The sequence below is a fragment of the Pristiophorus japonicus genome, chromosome 7 (assembly GCF_044704955.1).
Source record: "Pristiophorus japonicus isolate sPriJap1 chromosome 7, sPriJap1.hap1, whole genome shotgun sequence".
In the NCBI taxonomy this organism is placed as follows: domain Eukaryota; kingdom Metazoa; phylum Chordata; class Chondrichthyes; family Pristiophoridae; genus Pristiophorus; species Pristiophorus japonicus.
In genome coordinates, this window is record NC_091983.1 from 191,698,186 (window position 1) to 191,712,537 (window position 14,352).

At 44.7% G+C, this 14,352-nt stretch overlaps 1 protein-coding gene across 6 annotated transcripts in view; it reads left to right on the top strand.

Annotated features, from left to right (window-relative positions):
- sobpa (sine oculis binding protein homolog (Drosophila) a) overlaps positions 1 to 14,352 on the top strand; it is a 426,066-nt gene that overhangs the window by 185,107 nt on the left and 226,607 nt on the right. The window lies entirely within an intron of this gene.

The window sequence follows — 14,352 nt, forward strand, 5'->3', positions numbered from 1 at the left end:
AGGCTTTGGGGAGTCAGGAGGTGAGTCACTCACCGCAGAATACCAGCCTCTGACCCGCTCCAGTAGTCATGGCATTTATATGGCTGGTCTAGTTGAGTTTCTGGTGAATGGTGACACCCAGGATGATGACGGTAATGCCATTGAATGTCATGGGGAGGTGGTTAGACTCTCTTGTTGGTCACTGCCTGGCACCTATGTGGCATGAATGTTACTTGGCACTTATCAACCCAAGTCTGGATGTTGTCCAGGTCTTGCTGCACGCAGGTACAGACTGCTTCATTAAATGAGGAATTGCGAATGGAACTGAACACTATGCTGCCCAACGCCTGACCTTATGATGGAGGGAAGGTTATTGATGAAGTAGCTGAAGATAGTTCCACATTTCCACTAACCATTATTTGAAAAGATGCTTTCTGATTTCATTCCTAACTCTCTAAATTTAACAGTGCCCCCTTTGTTCTGGATTCTCCCACCAGAGGACATCGTTTCTTTGTATCTATCCTATCAAATCCCTTTATTATTTTTAAAGAAGTCAATTAAATCACCCCTCAACCTTCTAAACCCAAGTTTATGCAACCAGTCATCATAATTTAACTCTTTAAGCCCTGATATGAGATAATGAACCTGTGCTTTACCCTATTCGAGGCCATTATATCTTTTCTGAGGTTAAAAGCCCAAAACTGAATGTAGTACTCCAAATAAAAATGTAGAGTGTTTTGACATTCCGTTTAAAAATAAATTCTGCTATTGTACCCATTAATAGAAGGGGTCGTTATTTGGACAACAGCACTTTTTGATCTATATTAAGGACCTGGACTTGGGTATGGGGGCATAATTTCAAAGTTTTCAGATGATGCAAAATTTGGAGACATAGTAAGCAATGTGAACGATCGTAGCAGAGTTCATTATAAGGAAGGGGGAAATGTGTGAACACTTCAGTAGTTGATATTTTTGTAAGTATGGATGATCATGAATTTGTATTCATTTGCTTTTTCAAACAAGGATTTCTTTCCTGGCCGTGGGGGGCGGGGTGGGATGGGGATGGCGTTAAACTCGTATTTATATTGTGCTGCATCACTACTCTTACAAATGTCTGGAAGTGCTTCAAATATAATGGCCTGAAATTGTGGTGTCTGCGACGGCGTACACCACAGAGTACGCCTGTGAAATGCCACGCAAGTTCCGGATTTCCACACGCACTTGTGCATGCAAGAAATCCGGAACTTGCAATCTGTTAAGATACATAGAAAGATAGATCATCTGAACCACCTGAAAACTAGTTATTGTTGGTGCAGAGTTGGATTATTTGTCCAGCGACTAGCCAGCAATTGCCCACGTAAGTCTTGGGTTGATGCAGGCCGTTACACTGCCCTCCGCCCGACCGCAACTCTTTGTAGCCTGGGCGCCAGCAGGTAATTTTGTAAATGTTTCGCGAGTCGGAGGTCTACTCTGGAGATATGCCTTCAACCAAACTTTCTAGGCTAATGAGTTACTTTGGCGTGCAGTGGCTGTTGTTACATTGGACAACACGGAAAGATCCTACAAACAGCAGCGAGATGAATGATTACAACACCAGGAAAACGCTGCTTTTCAAATACTGTTATATGGATAATGTCATTACACTTTTCAATATCTTGCCCGAACCACTGGAAAGGAATCACATCTCATCCAAAGAGTGACCCATCCAACAATGCAGCACTCTCTCCAGATTATTAACACACAATCTCCTGACCTAGAATACAATCTATATTAATGACTTGGAAGAAGGGACTGAGTGTAATGTAGCCAAGTTTGCTGACAATACAAAGATGGGAGGAAAAGCAATGTGTGAGGAGGACACAAAAAAAGGTCATAGACAGGCTAAGTGAGTGGGCAAAAATTTGGCAGATGGAGTATAATGTTGGAAAGTGCGAGGTTATGCACTTGGGCAGAAAAAAAAATCAAAGAGCAAGTTATTATTTAAATGGAGAAAAATTGCAAAGTGTTGCAGTACAGCAGGACCTGGGGATACTTGTGCATGAAACACAAAAGGTTAGTATGCAGGTACAGCAAGTGATCAGGAAGGCCAATGGAATCCTGGCCTTTATTGCAAAGGGAATGGAGTATAAAAGCTACAGTTATACAGGGTATCGGTGAAGCCACACCTGCAATACTGCATACAATTTTGGTTTCCATATTTAAGAAAGGATATACTTGCTTTGGAGGCAGTTCAGAGAATGTTCACTAGGTTGATTCCAGAGATAAGAGGGTTGACTTATGAAGAAAGGTTGAGTAGGTTGAGCCTCTACTCATTGGAATTCAGAAGAATGAGAGGTGATTTTATCGAAACGTATAAGATTATGAGGGGGCATGACAAGATGGATGCAGAGAGGATGTTTCCACTGATGGGGGAGACTAGAACTAGGGGGCATGAACTTAGAATAAGGGGCCGTCCATTTAAAACTGAGATGAGGAGGAATTTCTTCTCTGAGGGTTGTAAACCTGTGGAATCTGCTGCATCAGAGAGCTGTGGAAGCTGGGACATCGAATGGATTTAAGACAGAAATAGACAGTTTCTTAACTGATAAGGGAATAAGGGGTTATGGGGAGCGGGCAGGCAAGTGGACTTGAGTCCATGATCGGATCAGCCATTAAGATCGTATTAAATGGCGGAGCAGGCTCGAGGGGCCATAAGGCCTACTCCTGCTCCTATTTCTTATGTTCAAATGTAAATAGTGCCATTTATGTCCAGCTACAAGTGGTTTCCATAATTACATTTTTTCTCTCAACTTTCAGTCAGAGCCCACAGTACTAGTACTGAAGCAAACTTTCCATTGACACAATTCCTAGGTCCAAATGATGAGCAAACCACAGGAACATTCGTCTGATGCTATGTACTGATGGAAGTTATATTCTCTTCAAAAAAATCAGTGATCACGGACTGTGCAAGCCAGGAGTTCACATTGGGACTTTGGGCATGTGTTAATTCACAGCCCCCTTTGGGCACTTGTTTATTCACAGCCCTACCATTTTCATCCCTTTATTTTAAATATATTTCCCTCCCATCAGGATTGACCATATGAAGAACACATTTCATCTTTAGACCACTTCATGATGTGGATTTATTCACACCATTCATTAAAGATCCTAATAGCACTGACCAACTTTGATGTAATACCAACATATGAAAATAAAGGATGGGGAACGACCATCAGATCCATCAAATCTGCTCCATCCAGAGATGATTCAACCACACACACAACATCAACTCGCATTTGTATAGTGTCTTTAACATAGTAAAACTTCCCAAGGTGCATTACAGGAGTGATTGTCAAACAGAATGTAACACAGAGCCATATAAGGAAACATTAGGACCGACGACTGAAAGTGTCATGTATCCAGACATGTTTACTGCTTGTACTATTACATAAGATGTGCCACCAGAGGGCACTACTACGGGAAACTTGTACACCAGCTGTATGGTCACTAAGATGTGGACCCAAGAGGGCACTGCAGTGGGAGACTTGTAGGTTACCTGTACAGGTGTGCCAGGCCTAGTATAAAAGGCAGGCCATGATGTGTGATCCTCACTCTGGAGTTAGATTAAATGGACTAAGATCACTACAGTTCAAGTGCAATACATTGCCTCGTGGAGTCATTATCAGAGCATCCAAAGACATAACAATTGCCGATGAGATTACGTACTTTCACGCGAAAATAGCTAACCTTGGTACGTTGCAGCAATTCGCCAAATGTGATGATTGGGACACCTTTGCGGAGAGGCTCAACTATTTCTTCACAGCAAATGACCTGGCAGGCGACAATCCGGCCACACTGGCCTATAAGCGCAGAGCTATTCTGCTAACCAGTTGTGGGCCTACCGTTTACGGCCTCGACAGAGACTTGCTGGCACCAGCGAAGACAACGACCAAAACGTTCGAGGAGCTTGTAACGCTGATCCAAGAACAACTCAAGCCCAAAGAGACCATCCTCACAGCCAGACACCGGTTTTATACGCACCAACGGCCCGAAGGCCAGGAAATCGCGAAATAGTCTGCAGACCTCAGGAGGCTGGCGGCACCGTGTGATTTCGGCGAACACCTCACCGAAGCGCTGCGGGATATCTTTGTCATCGGAATCGGCCACGAGGGCCTTCTTCACAGACTACTATCTGCGGATACCACAGTCACACTGCAGAAGGCCATCTCCGTGAGCCAGGCATTCATGACCTCGACCTGCGGCTCTGGGCAGATGACTCATCCTCAGGACTCAAACCCGGCAAGTACTGTACACAGAGTGACACCTTTTAGAGGCTGGACTATAGAACGTGAATCTCCTCAGAAGAGAGAGAAGAGGCCACCGAGTCCCTTAACTCAGAGTCTGTCGAGGGGGGGTAATCGAGTAGCACCATGTTGACGTAGCGGAGGGAATCACAGGGTTCACCAGTGCCGTTTTAAGGACGATGTGTGTAAAGGCTGCAGCACAAAGGGCCACCTCCAGAAAAATGACTTACTGTGTTGATGAAGAGTCTGCAGATGGCCATTAATCCAGCGCGGATTATGAAACGATAGAGAGGCAGCTCAGCCCCACGATGAGGTTTATGGAATGTTTACCTGCACCACAGAATGTTCCCCGTTGAGCATGGAAGTCGAGATAAACGGCGCGCCTGTCTTCATGGACGTAGACACGGGGGTGAGCCAGTCAGTAATGAATCAAGAAGCCTTTGAGAGGCTATGGGACAATCAAGGTAAACGACCCAAGTTGGTCCCGGTTCAGGCAAAGCTGCGCACCTACACCGATGAACTTATCCCAGTCGCTGGTAGTGCGGATGTAAAGGTACTCCATGATGGCGCAGTGCACAAGTTACCACTGTGGATTGTTGCAAGTGATGGACCGCTGCTACTCGGAAGAAGATGGATGGAGAAGATCCATTGGAGCTGGGAAGATTTCAACCCTCCAGCGATCGACATCCCCCGCACACAAAGGCAAAACAAGCCCTCACCTGAGGGTGGACCCGGCACCAGAGAGCAGACCAGCTCAGCACCAGACGCACAGACCGCCCAGCACGACTGCGTGGAGATGATCCAACTGAGACGACCCGAACGCACCTTCCAGGCTTCAGTCGCAGGACTCCGGAGGAAGAAAATTGGATCCAAAGGCGACTTCCTAGCCTCAGTGACAGAACCCTGGGAGAAAAGAATCACGCAGTTGACATTGTGGATGAAAGAAAGATGGCACCCAAACCACGAGGTGAAGCGCTGAAGGAAAAGATGGCGGCGGCCAGACCATGAGGTGCAGCGCTGATGGAGCAACACGTGTTACCAAACGGAGAAGATGGTTGGGGTAAAGATAGCAAGGCTCTCTTAAAGGAGGCCAGCAACCCACCACACTTAAAGGGACAGGTCCACATTCTCAATCAATGAAATAGCAACTGTGAGTTAAATGTAAAGCTTGTAATTGATGATCAGAGTTTTATACATGTAATAAGTAAAGAAAAGTCATGAGATTGCGATCGGAGGTACAGTTTATCTACAATGAGTAATTAAACATTATGCGATGTAGGATTTCAACTGCATTCAGTTAACATAGCGGAATAACACCCATCGGGAGCACACAAGCCCAGCGGGCTACCTGATGCTGTCGCCTGTGTCCCTGGGACCAGTGTGATGCACCATGGAGTATGGCCACAAGCAATTAATATAGACAAGCTGCAGAGCAAGCGATCTCAGGAGGGCAATGGCACCGGTATCGATACCCTGCCCCTGATCGGCTCCACCTCTCAGGCACCCGATGGCATCAACCGCCACGAGCCTGAAAGAGCAAACTGCGCTAAGGCGCAGCCCCCAGACCCAATCGCCACAAGGCTACACCTAGGAATGAAGGGTCACCTGCAACAGTTCTCCCAAATCGAACCGGGACCAGGATCCCAAACTAAATAACGCCCAGGCAAGCGAGTCAGCAGTTCCCTGTGCGCTGCCAGACGACTGCTCCTCAGGGAGCAACAGCGACCCGGGGCGCAAGGAGAGGACAGGGAGGTCACAGGCATCTGTGAACCTGCCTGACGTTAGGAGCAATGGCAAAGGCCCCCAGAGCAGGCAACTTGAGCCAACCGGGTTCCCACTGTCAGCACTGGGCACCGCGCCGCCACCAGACTACCTGGACACCATCCAGCAGTTCTGGCACTAATTTGTCCTCATGCACTGGTGCTGACTCCAGCACTGACTCCAAGTATATACCTCACCAGTCAAATGTACTTGCCTCAAAACTGTACCACAAATGCAGTGATGTAAATGCAATTTTTTTTCTGGACTTGAACGTATATGAATGTAATGAGCCACCGGCATAATCTATCTGTGATGGGAGAGAGAATGGAGTGGTCATGGACTCGCAAACAGAAACCACCAGCACCTCAACTGCCAACGAAACACCACCTACTCACCCAAGATGGAAACGACCCTCCAAGGGTCAATCAGATAGAGCTAAACCCAGAGCACAGTCAATGCATGAAGGCGATTTGCACTAAAGACTTGGGGGAGAGTGATGTCATGTATCCAGACACGTTCACTGCTTGTACTATTACATAAGTTGTGCCATCAGAGGGCACTCGTGTGGGAAACTTGTACACCAGTTGTATGGTCACTAAGGTGTGCCACCAGAGGGCACTGCAGTGGGAGACTCGTAGGTTACCTGTACAGCTGTGCTGGCCTAGTATAAAAGGCAGACGACCATATGTGATCCTCACTCTGGAATTAGATTAAATGGACTAAGGTCACGACAGTTTAAGTGCAATATATTGCCTTGTGGAGTCATTATCCGAGCATCCAAAGACATAACAGAAAGATTGGACAAAGAGATGGGTTTTGAGGAGCATCTTAAAGGACGAGAGAGATGTATAAAGGTGGACAGGTTTGGGGAGGAAATTCCGGAGCTTACGGCCTCGGCAGTTGGAGTCATGTCCTCCACCGGTGGTGCGATGAAAATCGGGGATGCGCAAGAGGCCAGAATTGGAGGAGCGCAGATATCTCGGAGTGTTGTAGGTCTGGAGGAGGTTACAGAGATAGGGAAGGGTGTGACCATGGAGAGATATGAAAACAAGGATGAGAATTTTAAAATTGAGGTGTTGCCGGACCGAGAGCCAATGCAGGTCCACGAGTACAGGGGCTTGGTGCGACCATTAGTCAACCTCGAATTACGTCATCTGGGAAAGGCAAAATAATTCAGAAAAAACTCTAGGAATTTCCTCTCTGTATTCTCAAAGATAATCAGGCAAGGTTTCAGAAGCCAGTTGCAGACCCAAACCCTTCGTAATCTAGTGATTTAGTTTATGTAACCTGAGATGTCCCCCTCTCTCAAGAACATGTCAAGTTCTTCTTTTAAAGGACTCTATTGAATCCACAACCACCTCGTGTTTTGGTAGTTTATTCCAGAGAGTGATGACTCTCTAAGAAGAAATATTTCTTGGTAACTAGCTCTAAATCTTGGTCATGGGCTCAAAGTCAATGTGCCGACTGTAGCCAGGAGCAGGAAAAACAGAGAGTAATTTGCATCTCCCCGTGATTGGCATGTCTATGTTGTTTGCCATTCCTGTTGGCTGGGAATGAAACATGGGTGAGGAGATTTTTAAAAAAACACAGAAACTATGTATCGGGAAGTATTTAAAAAATGAGCATCTTTATTCAGTGTTTACAAGTACTATGTTTTATATCTCCCACTGTTTGAAGAGATTTCCCTTTACTAGCTACCCAAACCGAATCCCAGCCTGCCACTGTAGGTACTGTGGGTTCAACTGATGCATCCCCATAATCCTCATTTACATGAGGTCCTTCATACAGAATCAATCTGATATTGTTTTAAAAGTCTGGATTAAACCCAAGTGGTGCAAATTGGGAATGAAAACTGACGTACGGGATGCTGGTTCCATCCAGAAAAGAAAGCTGGTCCTCTGATAAGCTGCCCAGAATGATGGGCACCAAAGTGATAAGAATGCATGGAGTGAGAGAAGGCCATTAAGTCCATCAAACCTGCTCCTTTTGCAGAATCAGGTACAATATATCCGGGGCAAGAAATGACCTCCAATTAAATATTATGAAGACCGAAGCCATTGTCTTCGGTCCCCGCCACAAATGCCATTCCCTAGCCACCAACGTCATTCCCTATCCCTAGCCACTGTCTCAGGCTGAACCAGACCATTTGCAACCTTGGCGTCCTATTTGACCATGAGCTGAGCTACCAACCCCATAGTCCCAGTCACCAAGATCGTCTACATCCACCTCCGTGACATTGCCCATCTCCGCTCTGTCTCAGCTCATCTGCTTCGGAAGCCCTTGCCCATGCTTTTGTTACCTGTAGACTCGACTATTCCAATCCTCTCCTGGCCGGCCTCCCACCTTGTATCCTCCATAAACTTGAACTCATGCAAAACTCTGCTGCTCCTATCCTAACTCGCACCAAGTCCCATTCACCCATCACCCTTGTGCTCGCTGACCTGCATTGGCTCCCGGCCCAACAACAACTCTATTTTAAAATTCTCATCCTTGTTTTCAACTTGTTCCATTTCCTCACCCCTCCCAATCTCTCATCTCCTCTCGCCCTAAAACCCTCTGAGATAGCTGTGCCCATCCAAGTATGGCATCTTGTGCAGCCCCGCTCTTCACTCCACCATTGGTGGTCGAGCCTTCAGCTGCCTAGGCCCTAAGTTTTGGAAATCCCTCCCTAAAACCTCTCGGCCTCTCCACCCCTCTCTCATTTAAGACGCTCCTTAAAACCTACCTATTTGTCCTAATATCTCCTATGTGGCTCTGTGACAAATTTTGTTTGATAACATTTCCAGGTAGTGCCTGGGATGTTTTATTATCTTCAAGGCACTACATAAATACAATAGCTATTGTTGTTATCATGGCCTACCCATCCAATCTCCTGAAGGAAAATTCTGCAAAGACTCGTCAGGCCCCAAAGGTAATCGAGCAAAACTCCAGAACACAAGCACATGGCATTCAGTCCTTTGGGCCTGCACGACCATTCAATTAGATCATGGCTGATCTATACCTCAACTCCCTTTTGCCATCTTTGTTCCATATCCTTGATGCCCTTAAATAACAAAAATCTATCGATCTCAGTCTTGAAAGCTTCTGTTCACCCAGCATCCACAGTCCTTTGGGGAGAGAGTTCTAGATTTTGACAAAGTGCTTCATGATTTTGCTTCTCAATGGCCTATCTCTAATTTTAAGATCATGTCCCTTTGCTCTTGGTTTTCTCACCAGAGGAAATAGTTTCACTGTATCGACCCTATTGAATTCTTCTAACATTTTAAACACCTTGATTGTACAATATGTCCTTATTAACCCTCTCGGCCCCAGTAACATTCTTTCAAATCTGCGCCACACCCCTCCAAAGCCATTGTATCCTTCCTGAGGTATTCATCCACCTCAACATTTCCACCTTTCAACCTTGACCTGCTGACCCCTCCACCAGCCGAAAGCAGTTTTCCTTGTATTTCACTTTGCTGTTTTGTGATTATTTATTTTCTGTGAATGCACGAAGGAAAGGTATGGACGCTGGCAAATGGTTTTTGTACTTGCCACGTGCACACTTGTGTTTTAAAGAAAACCTTAACCAACTGCGGAATGGGCTCGAAGGGCTGACTGGTCTATTCCTATTCCGATTTCCTATTATGACGTAGCATTTATACTAATTGTGTTTGTCCACTTACCTTCCACCTATTCTTCACTTTCTGTAAGTTTGACTCATTTCTTTCTGGACACTGCAGTCTCATTTATTTCTGGCTTTCAGTCAGCGTCGGTTTATTTTTTAAAGAAATAGGTGTATGCCAAATGTTGCTGCATCATCTTTAAGGCGTTACCACAGCTGGCCACCGCGCAACCAAATTTGTTTCAGACATATGCAATATTTATCCCTCAATCAACGTAACAAAAACAGATTATCTGGTCATTATCACATTGCTGTTTGTGGGAGTTTGCCGTGCGCAAGTTGGTTGCTGCATTTGCTACATTACAACAGTGACTACATTCCAAAAATACTTTATTGGCTGTAAAGTGCTTTGAGAAGTCCAGTGGTTGTGAAAGGCGCTATATAAATGCAAGTCTTTTATGTGCCGCTGGGGTCTTCTTTCTTAATGGTTTTCAGGTAAACCTGACCAAAGTTAAGATGGCGGCAGTCAAAATGTATAAAGCACGTGTGACTGCGCAGAACACACCTTGCTGAAGATTTACCACTGTCATTTTATAATTCTTTCAGCAGGTGTTGTCTTGGGGTTACCAAGATTTCACTGCAATGTGGAAGGTAAGACAGGTATTTTTCCTTTGTGCTCATCAAGTTGAAATATGGCAGTGCTGGGAATGGAATACACCCCCCTCCCATTTTTGATGGCCAGCGTCAGAATCAAACATTCTTCAGATCAACTTACAGCACAGAATATGTTTGCAGTGAAGCTCCTGCTTAAAACCCATCTTTTCAACCAAGCTTTTAGTCAACCCATCTAATTTCTTCTTTGGCTTCTGTGAGAACCTTTAGGATTTTTTTCTATGCTAAAGAGTGCTATATAATTGTAAGTTGTTTTGCATATTTGCAGCTTCCCATCGACTTGAAAATTAGACTTATACTTTGTAACTTTAAAGTACCATCTATTTAATTTTACGACACAAGGGATGCACCCCATCTGCACATGATACATGTGTCCGAATATAATTTCCTTCTGCCATACATTGGCAGTTTTGAACATAAGAATTAGGAGCAGGGGTAAGCCATCCAGCTACTCGAGCCTGCTCCGCCATTCAATAAGATCATAGCTGATCTTCAAACTCAACTTCACTTTCCCACCTTATCGCAATATCCCTTGATTTCACCTTGGGCACAAAAATATATTGATCTCAGTCTTGGATATACTCAATGACTGAGGATCCGCAGCCCTTTGGGGTAGAGAATTCCAAAGATTCACCACTGTCTGAGTGAAGACATTTCTCATTTTAGTCCTAAATGGACAACCCCTTATCCTGAAACTATGGCCCCTACTTCTCGACTCTCCAGCCAGGGGAAACAACCTCTTAGCAGCTAACCTGTCAATCCCTCTCAAAATCTTGTATGTTTCAATGAGATCACCTCTCATTCTTCTAAACTCAAGAGAGTATAGACCTGGTCTACTCAAGGGTCTAGTGTAAATGGGGTGGTTTAGAGTTAATCCAGCAGGTACCTGGATCAGTTTGAAATGAAGCACCAGAAGTGATCAGTACAAACCAAGCCACACAAACCTTGAGTGAGTAAACTAGGTTATTAGGTTCCGATCTCTGCTGACTATACTGTCAGCTGTGGATTAGCAATTGTTAATTCTTCAGTGGCAATATCATAATCATCACTCGTCGGCCATTCAGTGCACACTGATTGCCAGCATCTGCTGCTGCACCTGGTATTTACTCATCCTCTTCATCTCTTCCCCCCCCCGCCCCCCCGTGGCTCAGTTCATAGACAGGCTAAGTGAGTGGGCAAAAAATTGGCAGATGGAGTATAATGTGGGAAAATGAGAGGTTATCCACTTTGGGAGAAAAATAGAAAAACAAATTCTAATTTAAATGGAGAAAAATTGCCAAGTGCTGCAGTGCAGAGGGACCTGGGGGTCCTTGTGCATGAAACACAAAAAGTTAGTCTGCAGGTACAGCAAGTAATCAGGAAGGCAAATGGAATGTTGGCGTTTATTTCAAGGGGGATAGAGTATAAAAGCAGAGAAGTCCTGCTACAACTGTACAGGGTATTGGTGAGGACACACCTAGAGTACTGCGTACAGTTTTGGTCTCCGTATTTAAGGAAGGATATACTTGCATTGGAGGCTGTTCAGAGAAGGTTCACTAGGTTGATTCTGGAGATGAGCGGTTGACTTATGAAGATAGGTTGAGTAGATCGAGCGTATACTCATTGCAGTTCAGAAGAATGAGAGGTGATCTTATTGAAATGAGGGGGCTCGACAAGGTGGATGCAGAGAGGATGTTTTCACTCATAGGGGAAACTAAAACTAAGGGGCATAGTCTCAGAATAAGAGGCCGCCCATTTAAAACTGAGATGAGGAGGAATTTCTTCTCTCAGAGGGTTGTAAATCTATGGAATTCTCTGCCCCAGAGAGCTGTGGAGGTTGGATCATTGAATATATTTAAGGCAGAGATAGACAGATTTTTGAGCAATAAGGGAATAAAGGGTTATGGAGAGCAGGCAGGGAAGTGGAGCTGAGTCCATGATCAGATCAGCCATGATCTTATTTAATGGCGGGGCAGGTGGCCTACTCCTGTTCCTATTTCTTATGTTCTTATGGGTCCAAGCAATGGTCTGCGCTGAGTTAGTTAATAACTGGGGCAGTGCTGCAGTTGGCCTTGGCGCCTGAAGACAAGTTCAGACTCGGCTGTGATGCCCCTGTGGTGGAGTAACTGGTTATCACTCACTGTCAAGACTCATATGGGAATAACGGCCACCTGAGGTACCACCACCCATGGAAAAGGATCCCATTGATGAATCAACAGCTTCAGGAGACGAGGGCAGAAAACTGGTGAAGAAATAAAAGCCCAGATTTTGGTGGCATGGGACATCTCGTGGCATGCCCCGTTTGTTAGATTTTTTTTTTCCTCACCCTGCAGCTCAAATGTTTTGTGCCACATACTGCTGGAAGTGTGAGCTGGTAACGGCGCAGCAAGCACCACAGGGACTGTGGTGAACAGCAGTCTATCTCCTTAACCAATGAGATTGAAGGATAAAAAAATGGAGAAATGACGGAGAAGGAATTAGGGTGAAATAGAGTCAAGTCAGGTACAGAAAGAGAAATAAAGGACGGGAAAGATTGGATTAAGAGAGAAAAAAAGATACAGTTAGGAAAACTAAGAAAAAAATGTAAAACTTCTAAATTTAAAAAATCTCTAGGAACGATTTACTACCTACAGGAATGAAATTCTGCCATTTCAATTGCTCCCTTCAGTAAAAGGGTCCTGTCGCTGCTGAGTAGCAGCCCTAACTGTCTGCAACAAGCTTAATTAGCTTTAACATGGCAAATGCAACAATGTCTTGATGTTCATGGGGCAGTTGATGACAAGGTCCCGTTTTCATGAGGCCAGCAGTGGAGCATATCGTCCAGCAATTTTTGCCGACTTGTAACTCATGGCGAATCTCTTTCTCCGACCCTCAAAGTTCAATGTGCCTGATTAGGAGGAGGAAAGTGTCTCAATCCGTACCAACATGTGTGCACAATGCAGTTTTGAACAGAAGTCCACTCCCACAGTCAGCTGATAGTCAGACATAGGCTGTGAACCACACAGACCAAGAAGGCCATCTTTTGATCCCCAGAATGGACTGACCTGGGTGCCATAATTGTTCATAGGGCCCCCCCTGGGTTAGGGAGGGGAAAATTGCGACGTGGCTTCCGTTCCTGATCAGCGACCTCTGCTGGGGATGCGTGTGTGTGGATGTCGGGTGAGGGCAGCGTTGAGGTCAGATGTGATGCTCTCAGCAGTTGGATATTCTTCTAAGTGACCTATACGTGAATAATATCCAACTGGATGAAGTTCAGATATAACCATACCTCCACAAGCAAGAAAGAAAGACTTGCATTTATATAGCGCTTTTCACAACCACCAGATGTCCCAAAGTGGTTTACAGCCCATGAATTACTTTTTGAAGTGTAGTCACTGTTGTAATGTAGGAAACACGAGTTAATTTGCGCACAGCAAGCTCCCACAAACTGAAATGTGATGATGTGTACAAGGTGTAAAAGCCTGAAGGAGAATGGAGGAACTTGCTCGATAGAGAAGGGGTAAATTATACAGACAGAACAACTAATGAATGAAAGCACAATTTCCAACGTAACTTCATTTATGCTAGTTGCATCTGTAAAAGGTATTTTGTTTATCATAGAAAAAGTCCTAAAGATAATTTTTCCTCATATTCTTAGCACTTCGCAATGTTGCTTGTAGGTTATCTGAGTTGAATTATAGAAATTTCTTCAACATTTCTTCATCAAAATAGGAAGCAGAATGAATTTAACATATTACTCGATCTGCATTATGATAAATAGAATGAGAATCTAAAATGAACAATCCAGATGAGCTGCAATGTAATGCTTATGCTCTGGATACAATGCTCAGTAAAATCGCCGTTTTTAAAAAAAAAACGTTTTCTGTTTTTCTTGTGAATTTACCACAAGGGCAAAGGGAATGGGAGGAAAATTGGAGGATTTTTCTTTACCATGTTAATTTAAAGGAAAACTCGTCTCTAAAAGTTGAGTTAAGTTTATTAGTTTAGTGGTTGTGTCCTGCTGCAATGAATGCCTCTGTCATTTACATCTGGTCCCAGACAATGGTCTACCCGGTGAGAGAAGGGAATACTTGA